Genomic DNA, 15477 nt, shown 5'->3' with positions numbered 1-15477 from the left:
TAGCGATCTTTGATTATAGAGACTCTCAGAAAATACAATGCAAGTCTAGAGGAAGTTATCGACCAACCAACCCTTTTTTCATAATAGAGGGTGGTTTAAATAGAAAAAATATCTACAAAAAACAGATCTGAGATAGATCTCATCAAATAAATGCCTTTAACCTAATTTGTACAGAAGTAAATGGCAGAAATATCTATCTAACAGCTGCGCTGGGGCAACTGGCATCTCAAAATATCTATTTACAGCAGATCATAGGCAAATCTGAGGAAAATGAGTGCCTTAACCTATTTTATCTTGAAGTAAATGCTTAAAACATTTATCTAAGTGCTACGCTGGGGCAGCTGCCTCAAAAATGGATCAAAATCTGTCCTTATGGCTCTGTGCTGGCTCTTTTAGCCATAAGTGTGCTTTAAATTCCTTCATTTGCGCCTGCAAGTGGTTGTGCCGCCTTAAGTGGCCAAAACTGTGAGTTTGTGAGCCTTTATGGCTCAGAGCTACTTTATTGACTTTGCTGGGATGCTCTTTAATGATTTCTTGCTTCGGGTTCAAAGTTTCCATTGAACACCTTCACTGATATACTTTGACGTATCCTGATACACTTTGGCACTAAATCTGGGCCTTTTCTGACCACTAATACTCTTTAAACTGTCCCATCGCCCCCTTCTTCCTTTTAATGCACAATAACTGTTGCAAATGCTTCCGTGGCCATTGGAATTCTATCGGCGCTGGCCGATCAAAAATGGTACTAAAAATGATGAACAACTGCTAACTGGCGGAAGACTGGATGTTGGAGGCACGCCGAGGCCAAAATCCTGCAATCTGGAGCTATTTCGGGCCTGGAGCGATCAAATATGGACTAAAGAATGCCATGTTTCTTTTGGAAGCGTGGCGGGCACGGGCGCTGAACTGTTTAAAAGAAAATGGCCCTTTTCCCTTTTATAAGGCAAAAAAGCTTTAAACGTGAAAATCCTTCAAAATTGGGGCGGGAGCGATTACTGTTCATAGGATTGAATGCTGGTCGTTGGATCCGGCGCGGGCCGATCCAATGGCTGGCACTAAATCGCATCGGGGTGGACCATTGGTCCCAACACATAAAACCTTCGAAAAGCGATGAACGTGGCGGAAAGGGACTGGCTGTAAGCGGTTTTATCGGACTGCTTTTGGTACGGGCCCGGTTTGTGTCGGAAGCCGCCCGATACAACGAGAAATTGACACGCGCCACAGGCCCTACGTCACCCTCTGACACTTTTCGGGCGCTAAAGGACAGTGATCGGGGGCAGTCCGAAATCGCCGAGGACCGTCGGATGGGAGGGCCCGTATCTGACGGATGACGGGATGCAGAGATGGCAGAGCAATACGGCGAGGCCCGTCTAATAAACAATTGTTATTACTGGAAAATTGCGCCGGGACAAAACTTTGGATAAATGAAATTGTGGGTTTTCTGAGGTTTTCGGGGATAAATGGTAAACGATATATCCATTTATAAGGTGTGCTTAGGGTTATTAAATCAACCGAGTGTTGATTCAATTCCCAAAAGTAAAGTATGAACACATATTCCATGGGACTCCGACTTTCTCACACTTCCAAACTTTGGGATATATGGCTAGATTGCCCAAGGGGGGGGATATATATATATATTTATGGGATTTTTTTCGCACAATAATGCTATAATAATAGGGAATGGGAGAACTTAGGGAGCTATATAGTAAGTTTAGAAGTTAATATGAACTTTGAGATGTGGAAGAGAAACAGAGAGCTAAGTTTAAGGAGTAAACTTAGATTTACAAGCAGATGAGGGTTAGGAATGATTTTACACAAGAAATGTGGCTTCTTGTGTAATAGGAATCAACACCTTGGCTTGATGTTGCCATAATCAGAAGGTGATATTAGTACACAATGAGGAAATCCCATTGGACCTTTAGGGAATGTTAGAAAGAAGTTTTGTGGGGAATGATTGGGGAGTTAGTCATGCTTCACTGTGTTGTCACCAAAATGTTGAAACAGGTGAACCTTCTCTTGTCAATATATGCTTTCTATCAAGGCCAGCAATATAACTGAAAACAAGCTTCTGCAACCCCTTTCTACCTACCCATCTTAGTGCCTAGCATTTTTTATTACTTCAAGGAGGGTGCACTTAGACTTGCAAACCCTCAGCTGCTCTTTTTCTTTTTCTTTTCTTTTCCTTTTGAGTTTCTATCTACAACTACCCTTATCACTTCCAAAGCCCCAGATTAAGCAGTTGGGAACCTTTATTCTCTACCTAATCTAATAATCTGCCAAGATTAGACAGTTTGGACAGATGTTTATTCTCTATATTCTAAAACAGGAAATTGAAATCTAGGGAGACCAAGATTAAGCTTTTTGGACCTCCCCTTAACTGAAAACTGATCAAAATGGATTACTTATCAAAACTGGAACAAAGCAGTAGCATTAAAACTGGCACACCCTCATAGATACTTCTCTGGCCATCTGTAGCAAATATGGAGCATTGCAGTAAGCAAAGTATGACATATTTGGCATGTAAAAATGTCGATCATGAAAGATGATTAACCTACTGCAGCAGGAGGCTAACACTTAGAAGGCACATTACAGCATAATGGTCCCTTTGGGATCTTGGGAATGGCCTCAACTTTTGATTGAGGGATTGTTAAGGAAAATTTCATGTCATAAGAAGCTCAATGGATCCTTTGGTTTTTGACTCAGAAGCTGATGAAGTAAAGGGCTTATCATGTTGACGCGATCAAGTTTGTAGTTTGATATGGAAGGAGTTAACCTCATCAAAGTTCATCATCATGATCTAGTAGTCATCGGAACCAGAATGTTGGGGGAGGTTGGCTGCTTGACCTTGCTCGGGTTGAGCAGCAACAAATCCTTGCTGACGTAAATGATTTGTGAGCATAATAGGTTGAGGTGGCGTAGGATTTTGATGCAGCTGTTGGCCTCGAGAAGCTACTTGAGCTTCCCACATTTGGCACATCTCGGGTAAGAGGGGACACTCATGTGTATAGTGGCCATGTACACCACAACATGCACAAGGTTTGTTTGTACGAATAACCTTCTTCTGCTTGGGTTGGCCACCCTATTGTTGGTTGTTGGTGTCAAGTTGGTTCCCTTAGGGTTCACTAGGCTCATTACCTTGGTTACCCTTGTTACCCTTTGATGAGCCCCAAAAATGGACAATTATTTGGGCTCATCCAACCTCCTAAGTTGACTTAATCGACCATTCTCATTGGTTTATTGCATGTTTTTTATTATTTTTATGTTAATAGAGTGAATTTGGTTAGTCATTATGCCAACACGTCTAATGGGTGCTTTGTGTAGCCTTTTTAGTCATCTTGGAGACAAAATTGAAGGTCTTAATGAGCACTTGGCAGCCAAATTCGTGGGAGAACAAGCTAGAGGATTTGTAGGAAGGTGTCCCCCTCATTTATTGGCCCTTACCTCGAATTCTCCACCATCAGCTCGGAGTTCAAAGGCCACCAAATCAATGAGCACAAGGGCAGCTAAGTAAGTCAAGTTGGATTGCTGTTAACTACAAGTCTTGGGCAGCCAAGTCCCTAAATTTTAGGAGGACTGTTGGGTCCTCAAATTGTATAAATAAGAGGGCTTAAGACCTCATTTCAGTTAGTCATTTTAGGGAGCTAGTTGGTAGTCATTTTGTAGCTAGTAGTTAGCCAGTAGTTAGTCATTTTGTAATTCGATTTGTAGGCCATGGATTAGCTTTGCTTTCAGCTCATTCTCAAGCTCTCCTTGTGGACAGCTTTGATGTAACTCTTCATTCTTGTTTAATAAAGATGAATCCAGCTTTGCACCAGCTCTAAATCTCTCTTGGGAGGCTGTAGCTCTTGGGTTTGGGCCCATCTCAAGTGCCCAGTACCTCCCTTGTTTATCTTTATGTGTTTTGCTGCATTCCTAGAATAAAATCTGCTATTTGTATTTAAATCTTGCATTGTTATTTGGATTTCTTTTGATGGTTAAAGTAGATTCTCATGGTTAGAATAGATTGGTAGGATAATAACAAGAAAAAGGCTACCAAGCACCTTGGATCTCACCTCTCCCTCAGTGGAATCATGAGCTGGGACCAACGTGACTTTGCTGCCAACAAAAACGCTGTTTTGCTTTTCCATGCAACTCTTAGTGTTGGAACCCTCTTTTGTAGATGCTAATATTAGTAGTGTTTAAATGCTTCAGTTGATGATTTCTTAGTGGCATAAGTTAGTTCATGCATTTCATTTCGAATAAATTGCTGTTCATTTCCTTTTGTTGTTACTTAGGTCAGATTAGAGTGAAGTAACTAGGTCATAGGTTTTATAACTAGATCTTTGTTTTCTTGCATATCTTTGTTTGGTCAGTTTGAAAAGCGACTTGCAGAGCACCTGTACCACTCCTTCATCTGCTTATTCTCCAACAGCACAATCCACTCCACCCTCTACTTAGAACCCTTGCTTCACTTTTGCCGTTCGCTCCCAAAACCCTAATTTTTGTGCAACATTGCTTCACTCTCCCTTGAACAAATCGAACCATCCTCGCCATTCCTTAGCTTCATCCATCAGTTCCTAGGCCACTTCAGACCCCTATTTCACCTCCATACTCGTTCCTCCACCTTTTTCCCTCCATCCATTCTCCAAAATCCTCTTTTCAGAACATCCTGTAGAAATCTCTGAACATCCTGTAGAAACCCCTGCAGACATCCTGTAGAAGCCTACACACTCGGTTGCCGAGCACCTGAACGTTGTGGACTTCTGTGGAATGATGTTTTGGATCCCCTGGAACCTCTCCTAGCCCTCCTGACCTTTCCCAAGCTTTCCTTCCCTTCAAACCACCCCTGCACAGTCAAAACCTAATAAGAAACAAGTCATAATAACTCCAACCACTTAAGAAAAAATATAAAAACAATGTTATTTTCAATAGAAGTAGTTTAAGCTCATGCATTTCATATCACTAGCAGTAATGGCATCATTCTTAGACACTTGAACTCCCACCATTGCATCATAGAGATTAAGCTAGTCAGATTAGGGTTTACTAGGGTTTCCATGTTTTGGTTGGCTTTCAGTTCATTTTTGCAAAGTAGATTAATTTCCTTTGAGATAGCCTTCGTCCATCATTTAGAAAGCTTCTTCTGAGAACATATAGAAGTTGGCTTGAGCCCTAGTGGACTTGTGCCAGCTGACCAAGTGACAACTGCGACAAGAGCTAGTACTTGTGCATACAACACCGTCGCTTCCAAGTTTGTACGAACTACCGGGTTGATAAAATTAGAGATAGGAAGCCCCAGGAGTTGTAGCATTATTGCTACAATACTGGAGCCCACCATCTTTTTGGCGTTGTTGCCTTTCATTTCATAAAAATATTCCATTTCATGCCTTGTAGGAGTAGAGATAAGTTAGAAAAATGATTGCACAACACCCCCACTGCTTCACACAGCCAAGATTCTCTCTTCTTCGATGGTTGTGATTGAAGGACCCCTGGGTGGACATCAAGACATATCTGAAGAACCTCTAGGGGAGAAGAAGAAGAAAACATTCCTTTGGAGCAAATGGCTACAAGCAGAAATGTTGGGAGCAACATCTTGTCTAAAGATGAATTTGAAAATCAGATCAAAGATTTCAAGAGTGATATGAGGCAGTTTCTTGCCATGCAACTGGATACCTTGCGGATCCAAAAGAAGCAAGAAGAATCCAAGAGGGCTTTGGCCATTTTTTGTCCTAGGTGCACTAGAAAGCATCCTAGGAACGAATGTCCAATGCACTCTCTAGAAGTGTGTTTCATCTGTGAAGAATACCATCCTACAGATTAGTGCCCTTCCTTGCCCAGAATCAAAGCTACATATCAAAGAGTCAAGGGAGCCACTAAATCACTCTGTTATATGAACCAAAGGAGGCCACATGGACCCGTACCCTACCAGCAGGAACTACAAGGGACACCCGAGACCTATTATGACCCTTACTAAGCCACCTTCATGCCTTCTTGGGGTCCCCCTGCTCATCCTTCCTGGTTCACACCTCCTCCTTATTCCTTCACAGATCCATATTATGCCCAACCAGCTGCTCATTCGTTTCACTCTTATGCTCAGCCACAGCCTCAGTGGAATGCACATTATCAGGAGTGGAGGCCCCAGTACAACTCTCATCCCGCTCATTTTCCTCCACCACCTGCTCATCCACAACCATCGCCTCCTCCTCCACCAAGGCAACCCCAAATGCCTACCCAACCACAATGCCATCCATCTCCATCTCAATTTCACACCCCCACTCAGCTACCCGTACCTCCATTTCCAAAACCCTGCAATGGAGCAGCTCAACCCAATTGCAAAGCTGAGGCACAACATGTGCAAATGACTCCTTTTGAGCTCAATGATGTTCACCAAAGCTTAGGAAGAGTGTTGCAAAAGAGAGAATCTATTGACAACATTGAAGGACCAAAAGCAAAAGAAGATTCCAAAGAGGAGATCAAAGAACCATGGGCTGCACTTAATGAAGAGAAGAGATCAGAATCAGAGATCGAGAGAGTTCCTTCATGGTTACCATCAAATCTTCCATGTATTAAAGAGAAAGATCAACAAAAAGAGGAAGATCAGAAGGTCATGATAGAAGGTGACATGAAGAATGATCCAGATCAGCAAAAGAACCAAGGATATCAAAGCTATATTGAGATATGGTTTCAGAAGGTCACTAAGTTGCAGCAGTACTTTCTTCCTCAACTTCGTTTGATCCCTTCAAAGCCAGATCATTTGGTCTCTGAGATCTGGATACTTGTCCAAGCATGCATTTCAAGCCTTCACATCATTTTTTCTCTAATCTCGATGTGCACATGGCTCCATTGGAAGTATTCTTATACTTGAAAATGATTTTGTTTTTCAAGTAGGGTAGGGTGGAAGAAAAAAAAGAAGAAAAAAAAAGAAAAAAAAATGAAAATAAGAGAAAAATAAAAATCTAAGGTGAAAACCTCCTCGGAGGCGCCTTAGATTGGCTCATTGATTGAAAACCTCCATGAGGCGGTCAATGGGTTGAAAAAAAGAGAAAAGAGAATAAGATCTCTGGGTGAAAACCTCCCTTGGAGGCGCCCAGGGCAGGCAATTAGGGTGAAAACCTCCATGAGGTGCCCTAGTTTTTTTCAAAAAAAAAAAAGAGAAAAAAGAAAAAGAAAAATAAAGCTAATCTCCATTGAATAATTTCATGTTGCAGCAATGACATTGCAGGTTGCAAGAAGGACATTTCATGACAGGAGGAGCACTCAAATCAAGGTCAAAGTAATTGTTCTTGTGCCTTCTACAGGAAGCTCTGTATTTCTACAGGAAACATCCTGTAGAACCTTTGGACGAGCCAAATCCAATTTCAAAAGTGAATCTGATGGTGGGAATCTATTGATTAGGCCTACAAGCACTTGTGTGTCCATCCCTTGCCTTTCTCCATCATTTTTTCCACCTCCTTGTGCTTCTCATTGTGCTTCTACAGGAACTTCCTGTAGAAATTGTGGGAAACTAGGCATGCATTTCAAAAAGTGGTTTGGCGAACATGGTAGCTTCCTCAAGGGTTTAGAAGTCCTCATGCAATCTTCCAACTCCTCCTCCATCATCTCCATACCTGCATCACAGCCAAAATTCATTTTGTCATACCATGCAAGCACATGCAAAAAGCCTTGAGGCAAAAATCCATATAACAAAATTTGTTTTTGCCATAACTTGAAAACCATGCATCCATTTGACAAAACGTTTTATGGGGAATTGTACAAGGTTAATGACAACATGCCTAAGCAGTTTCATCCAATTTCGATGCACGGTTTCCAAGAAATCAGCCTCCATCATGATCAGCCATTTTTGCATTTTCTCCATAACCATGCATCCATTTTAAAACCTGTTTCATGGGGAGATGTACATGGGTGATAGTAGCCTACCCAAGCAGTTTCAGCCGATTCCGATGCACGGTTTCCATGAAATCGAGCTCTGAAATCTTCAGCCATTTTCCATTTTTCTCGAAATTCGTGCATCCATTGATCACGATTTTGATATGGGAGATGCATAATGATGATAGGAACATGCTCACCAAGTTTTAGATTAATCCGATCTACCGTTTGGGAGAAATGGCAAAATGAAGTTCTGGTTTTGTGACCATGCAGCAGCAGCAGCTTGAACGGGCAGAGTTGAACGTGGAAACGATTGCATGCAGCTCAGATCCAGCCATAGGACACCTGCACAAGGAAAAGAAATCAAAAATCATTAGCCAAGCCTCATGCAATCAAAGGATCCAAGCATGCAGTAGCAGAATCAGAGCATGCAACAGCAAGAAGCTTCACAAGCAGCCGTTTGGCTTCAGGTACATGACAAAACCTATTCCTCTATTGCATGAATCTAATTCAAGAACTGCATGAACGAATGAGATGAGTGGATTCAGCCAAGAAGAGAGCTACGTTCAATTGCACTCAGCAAGGCAAAAATCACGCAGCATGATCAGTCATCCACGTGAAAATTTGAAAAACACAATTAGTGGTAGACTTGTTGAACTTCAGTGAACAGGGCATCAGTTGATTAACAAATAGAAGACATGCAGTTCATAACATCACTTCAGTTCGAAAAAGCCAACGCGTATGTTTTTTTTCCACCTCACCACAAATCATGCAGTAATTGAAGGGACACTCGGTTGAAACTCTCACCACTCTTTGTTCAACTGCGGTCAACTGAAGCGCATGTCCACCATTTCCAGGTCAGTTAAACAATGGTGCTCTACAGATTTCTGCCTTTTTTTCTCGAGATCTCTACAGTCCCTTCAAAGATTCCCGCCTGTCGCACTCTACAGGCGTTTCTATAGGATGTCGTCTACAGGAAAGGCAGAAAACAGCTCTGCAGAAGGAAAACCCGAGATTTTTGTCAAAATTCAAGCTTGAAATGAGAAAAGTAGTTAAAGCTCGTGTCCAAGGTTACCAAGGTTCTTGAAAGTATTGATTTCAGAGTTTTTTTAAACGCATTATAGATCTGTTAATGATGGAGCAATCTGTTTGAATTCAGAATCTGATCAAAAGAACATATCCAGCCACCTTGTGTGACTGTGAGTTGCAGTCAAAAGCATGCATGGTGTTTGCAGGAACTACAGTTACCAATGGCTGGTGCACATGCATTGTTGTGAGCACTGGCATGTTTACAAAAACAGGTAAAATTTAGGCACAAATTCAGGAAGCTTCAATGGAATGTCATGATCCCCCTTTGAAAGGAAGTTAGATGAATTTGGTGAAAGACTGACAACCATGATTGATGCCATTTGTATTCTTGTCTGGATCATGAACTACAAATATTTTCTTTCATGGGAAGTCATAGATGGGTGGCTAAAACAATATCAGGTTTTCCTTTGAGAAATGTACGTACTACTTTAAGATTGTTGTTGCTCTGGCAGTTGTTACTATACCAGAGGGATTGCCTGTTGTGATTACTACATGTTTGGCTCTTGGCACTCGTAAAATGGCACAAACAAATGCTATTGTGTGTAAGTTACCGAGCGTGGAGACTTTGGGTTGCACCACAGTGATTTTCTCTGATAAGACAGGTACTCTTACAACCAATCAGACGCCTGTCAGTGAGTTTATAGTCATAGGGCACAGTGCTGGTTCACTTAGAGAATTTACTGTTGAAGGAACAACATATAATCCTGAGGATGGAAAAATATTGGATTGGCCTGCACATAATATGGGGGAAGATTTAGAAACTCTGGCAGAAGTTGTTGCAGTTTTAAATGATGCAGGGATATCTTGTCAAGGTCACCAGTTCCATGCTACTGGTATTCCCACTGAGGCAGCCTTGAAGGCATTGGTTGAAAAAATGGGAGTTCCAGACCCAATGGCAGGTGATACAAGTGCCATTCTCAACAGTGGCACAGTGCAATTGGGCAATTATGATTGGTGGATACAAAGATCAAAGAGGCTGGCTTTATTGGAGTTTGATTGTGATCGAAAATCCATGGGTGTTATTGTCATGGAACCAATGGGACAAAATCGTCTGCTAGTAAAAGGCGCCATGGAAAACTTGCTTGAAAGGAGTGCTTTTCAACAACTTGCAGATGGATCAGTTGTTGAATTAGATGATGCATCAAGGGAATTACTCTTGAGAAAGTTTCATCAAATGAGTTCAAAGGCTTTGTGTTGATTGGGCAGTTCTACAGGAAGTTTAGAGAAAGGGCAGCAGAAGGAGAAGCTGGTCGATATTTTAGCTAAGGAGGCAGCACCTGGTTTGGCCACCCTAAGCACATCCATCCCCTCCATGAACACTCATTTTTTCAGGGTTCGGGCACAATTTAGTCATGGTTCAACCTTCTACAGGAAGCTACAGGACTTTCTATAGGAAGTTCTGTATTTTTACCAGAAACATCCTGTAGAAGCCTTTGGGCAGGCCAGAATCAAGTATGGAGAGGGATTTGAAGCTTGAAGTTTGTTGAGGAGGCATGCAACCACTCTTCTCTTCCATTCTCCATGGGTTTTATCTCCTTTCACCACAATTTCAACCATCATATTAAATATACTTACACAATCATACCAACGCTGAGAATTCTCTAGGAAAAGGAGCAGACAGTGGGAAGAGCAGAAAGGGGGAGAAGATGAAGGCTGCCACAGCAAAGCTGAAAGGAGAAGGCACCCTCAGCCAAGCAGGCCAAAACAGTGAAGACTGTTTCTACAGGAAGACAGAGGACTGTTTCTACAAGAAGCCAGCGAACTGTTTCTACAGGAAGTTTGAAAAGAGGGAAGCCAAGGGAGAAAACAGCAGAGATGTTAGCCAAAGAAGCCACCAAGGCCATCAAAGATAAGGAGAGAGATTGGTTTCTCAGAGGATGAGCAACACTTTCAGTAGGGGGGTGATGATGAGCCCCAAAAATGGACAATTATTTGGGCTCATCCAATCTCCTAAGTTGACTTAATCCACCATTCTCATTGGTTTATTGCATGTTTTTGATTATTTTTATGTTAATAGAGTGAATTTGGTTAGTCATTATGCCAACAAGTCTAATGGGTGCTTTGTGTAGCCTTTTTGGTCAACTTGGAGACAAAATTGAAGGTCTTAATGAGCACTTGGCAGCCAAATTCGTGGGAGAACAAGCTAGAGGATTTGTAGGAAGGTGTCCCCCTCATTTATGGGCCCTTACCTCGAATTCTCCACCATCAGCTCAGAGTTCAAAGGCCACCAAATCAATGAGCACAAGGGCAGCCAAGCAAGTCAAGTTGGACTGTTGTTAACTACAAGTCTTGGGCAGCCAAGTCCCGAAATTTTAGGAGGACTGTTGGGTCCTCAAATTGTATAAATAAGAGGGCTTAAGACCTCATTTCAGTTAGTCATTTTGGGGAGCTAGTTGGTAGTCATTTTGTAGCTCGCAGTTAGCCAGTAGTTAGTCATTTTGTAATTCGATTTGTAGGCCATGGATTAGCTTTGCTTTCAGCTCATTCTCAAGCTCTCCTTGTGGACAGCTTTGATGTAACTCTTCATTCTTGTTTAATAAAGATGAATCCAGCTTTGCACCAGCTCTAAATCTCTCTTGGGAGGCTGTAGCTCTTGGGGTTGGGCCCATCTCAAGCGCCCAGTACCTCCCTTGTTTATCTTTATGTGTTTTGCTTCATTCTTAGAATAAAATCTGCTATTTGTATTTAAATCCTGCATTGTTATTTGGATTTCTTTTGATGGTTAAAGTAGCTTCTCATGGTTAGAATAGATTGGTAGGATAATAACAAGAAAAAGGCTACCAAACACCTTGGATCTCACCTCTCCCTTAGTGGAATCATGAGCTGGGACCAACGTGACTTTGCTGCCAACAAAAACGTTGTTTTGCTTTTCCATGCAACTCTTAGTGTTGGAACCCTCTTTTGTAGATGCTGATATTAGTAGTGTTTAAATGCTTCAGTTGATGATTTCTTAGTGGCATAAGTTAGTTCATGCATTTCATTTCGAATAAACTGTTGTTCATTTCCTTTTGTTGTTACTTAGGTCAGATTAGAGTGAAGTAACTAGGTCATAGGTTTTATAACTAGATCTTTGTTTTCTTGCATATCTTTGTTTGGTCAGTTTGAAAAGCGACTTGCAGAGCACCTGTACCACTCCTTCATCTGCTTATTCTCCATCAGCACCATCCACTCCACCCTCTACTTAGAACCCTTGCTTCACGTTTGCCATTCGCTACCAAAACCCTAATTTTTGTGCAACATTGCTTCACTCTCCCTTGAACAAATCGAACCATCCTCGCCATTCCTTAGCTCCATCCATCAGTTCCTATGCCAGTTTAGACCCCTATTTCACCTCCATACTTGTTCCTCCACCTTTTTCCCTCCATCCATTCTCCAAAATCCTCATTTCAGAACATCTTGTAGAAATATCTGAACATCCTGTAGAAACCCCTGCAGACATCCTGTAGAAGCCTGCACACTCGGTTGACGAGCACCTGAACGTTGTGGACTTCTGTGGAATGATGTTTTAGATCCCCTGGAACCTCTCCTAGCCCTCTTGACCTTTCCCAAGCTTTCCTTCCCTTCAAACCACCCCTGCACAGTCAAAACCTAATAAGAAACAAGTCATAATAACTCCAACCACTTAAGCAAAAATATAAAAACATTGTTCTTTTCAATAGAAGTAGTTTAAGCTCATGCATTTCATATCACTAGCAATAATGGTATCATTCTTAGACACTTGCACTCCCACCATTGCATCATAGAGATTAAGCTAGTCAGATTAGGGTTTACTAGGGTTTCCATGTTTTGGTTGGCTTTCAGTTCATTTTTACAAAGTAGATTAATTTCCTTTGAGATAGCCTTCATCCATCATTTAGAAAGCTTCTTCTGAGAACATATAGAAGTTGGCTTGAGCCCTAGCGGACTTGTGCCAGCTGACCAAGTGACAGCTGCGACAAGAGCTAGTACTTGTGCATACAACACCGTCGCTTCCAAGTTTGTACGAACTACCGGGTTGATAAAATTAGAGATAGGAAGCCCCATGAGTTGTAGCATTATTGCTACAATACTGGAGCCCACCACCCTTCCACTTATTCTTCTTCTTCAAATTTTGGGGATTGATGATATCACTGCGACACAAACACGTGGTCCTGTGGGGGAGGTGGCTGCTGGGGCTAAGGACATGTGGGATGTTGAGACATTAATGCTTGAGTGGCTGGAGTGTCAAGATGTGCAGAAGAAGGAGAATGAGTTTGTTAGATGGGTTGAGGCCCTTGAACATGTTACTAGTAAGATGGGCATAAATGTTGGAGTAACTCATGCCCCCCTGTAGATAGCCATAACTGTGTCGGGAATATGGTGAAGAGTGTGAAATGGATCCAATGATACTATCGGTGGCATGAGATGCTCGTAGTGCATTAACACTTCTAGGATGAGGGAGGTCTAGAATAATGGTATAGACATAACCTGATTGATCATAAATCAAATCATATCTCAAAGTGACCTCAAGAGATTCTTCCTCTGTATGAGAAAATGGGATGCGACATCTTTCCCAATGGGGGACAAAAGGCTTTAAGAAACCAATCTAGATAAATACGGTCTTCGAAAGGCAGGGCACGACATGTGCTCCTACTTCAGCACCACTCTTTAACTTGGTCAGAAAGGCGAGTGACGGAGGATTGACGGAAAGTGGTCAAAATCTCAGTACCAATGTCATACCGGAGAGGTAACTGGAAATATGATAAGAGCACCTTAGCAAGCATCACAAAAATGGAATGAGAAACAGAGGGCTGGTCTACATACCATTTTGTAGCATCTCCAATGAGCATGCATTGAAAGAGCTGAAGATGAATGGAGGCATCTGTTATGGAGTTAGAAAAACACCACATGTCAAAGGATCAGACATGGTTGGTAGGATCCTCTCTAGTAATACCCTCAAACTTTGGAATGTATGAAGGAAGCTTAGTCAGCATAGAGTGCCAACTAGCATCATGGTGAATGGGGTCATTTATCAACTGGTTAAGATTTGGTAGACTTGACCTAGGCACAAAGGGGAGCATGGGCACTATTAGAATGGATCTTGAGACTGTTCAAAGTGATTTGACCATGATATATTATTGGAGCCAACACCAGTTTGGGTTCCTGCACCAGTTGTGGGTCCATACATGATGATAATATGTGGTGAAGGAGGTTCGGAATGAGATGATGAATTAGAAAGATTGCGAGAAGAGTTAGGATGGAGAGTCGGAGGGCTATGAACTCAAACTCAACCGGGAGGAGTAATATGTCCAAGCAGAAGATGTAGGTGAAGGCTTAATAGTCTTCATGACTCATTCCATGGTGGTGCAATGATGGAAGGACAAACGTAACATGGAAAAGGTGTAGGGAGATCAACAATATATCTTATGTCTCTGATGCAGTGAGATAAATTTATTATGTTAAGTCTTGGCATGGTGGTCTAAACCAAGCGCCCTTCGCTTAAGGTGTGCTTATGTGTGAAAGTGTATTAATTGATTAAGACTAGATCATGTATGTAGAAAATAAAAAAGCTTTCTGCAAATAAACTGAAATAAATAACAAAAAATATACAACAAAATAACTAACTAAACCCCACCCAAACTGGGTTTGTAGACACTGTACTACTTGGTGGCTAAACCTGTAGGAAATACGCTAAAACACTCAAGAGATTTAAATGTTAGTGTGATTGGGATGAAGTGACTCTAAGCTACTGGAAAGTGGTGCAGCAACAACAAAAAATGAGAGGGGAATATCACTGCAAAAAGATAGGGAGAAGGGTGAAATACCTAGGGAATCCAATGGGACCCTAATGGAATGACCAAACAAGTTTAAATGTGAAACTATGGATGGTAGCATCCTATCTTATCAGATCTAAAACAAAAGGTTACAAATTTGTAAAATGTGGTTGAAAGTGCTGCAGAAACTCAGACATCTTACTGAGCTAAAATCCTCCTAGAAAGGTGGAAGTGTATTAGAGGCCCTAGGGGAGGCTAAGTTCGACTTTGATGAGTAAAAGAGAATGGATCAAGGCCTAAGTGGGTTGAGATAGAGGTTAGAAACCTAGCATACAACTCTCAGAAAACTTGGAAACAGATCTGAGAAAAACCCTAAAACCCAGAAATTGCGGGTTCTAACCTGTTTTTTGATGAAATCTTATTTTTTTCAGAAGAAAGCTACATTCTTGAGCCCATATTGTACCTTTTTGGCTGAAAATTGTGATTTATGCTCTGAGACTTTCAGAATGCAAATTTCAAAAAAATGTCTCACCTTTTCCATGACTGGTTCCTGTTACTTGCAGAAATGACCAAAAAGCTTGCAAAAGTCATAAATTTATCAGATCTAGGGTTAATACAATAGGAAACATTAATAGAATTGAAAAAAGAAGAAACCCTAAACTAAAAACCAAAGGTCACTCACGTTTCTGGATCTCAAGTATAAAACCCAATGGAGTGGCCAATTTGTTATAGTATTTTCTTCTCAATGATGTACTAAAAGAACCCACTTAAGATTGTGGATGAAAAAAATATCAACAATAAAAATGAGTGCTAA

At 41.5% G+C, this 15477-nt stretch overlaps 1 pseudogene; it reads left to right on the top strand.

The window, feature by feature from the left end:
- The first annotated feature begins 1327 nt into the window (after positions 1 to 1327).
- LOC149164044 (calcium-transporting ATPase, endoplasmic reticulum-type pseudogene) lies at positions 1328 to 10129 on the top strand (annotated as a pseudogene).
- The last annotated feature ends 5348 nt before the right edge of the window (positions 10130 to 15477 follow it).

This window comes from Pinus tabuliformis, chromosome 5_1 (assembly GCF_031772625.1).
Source record: "Pinus tabuliformis cultivar Carrire ecotype Pingquan chromosome 5_1, CPIR1, whole genome shotgun sequence".
Classification (NCBI taxonomy): domain Eukaryota; kingdom Viridiplantae; phylum Streptophyta; class Pinopsida; order Pinales; family Pinaceae; genus Pinus; species Pinus tabuliformis.
The sequence above is the reverse complement of the archived record's forward strand: the minus strand, read 5'-3'. Positions and strand labels throughout refer to the sequence as shown.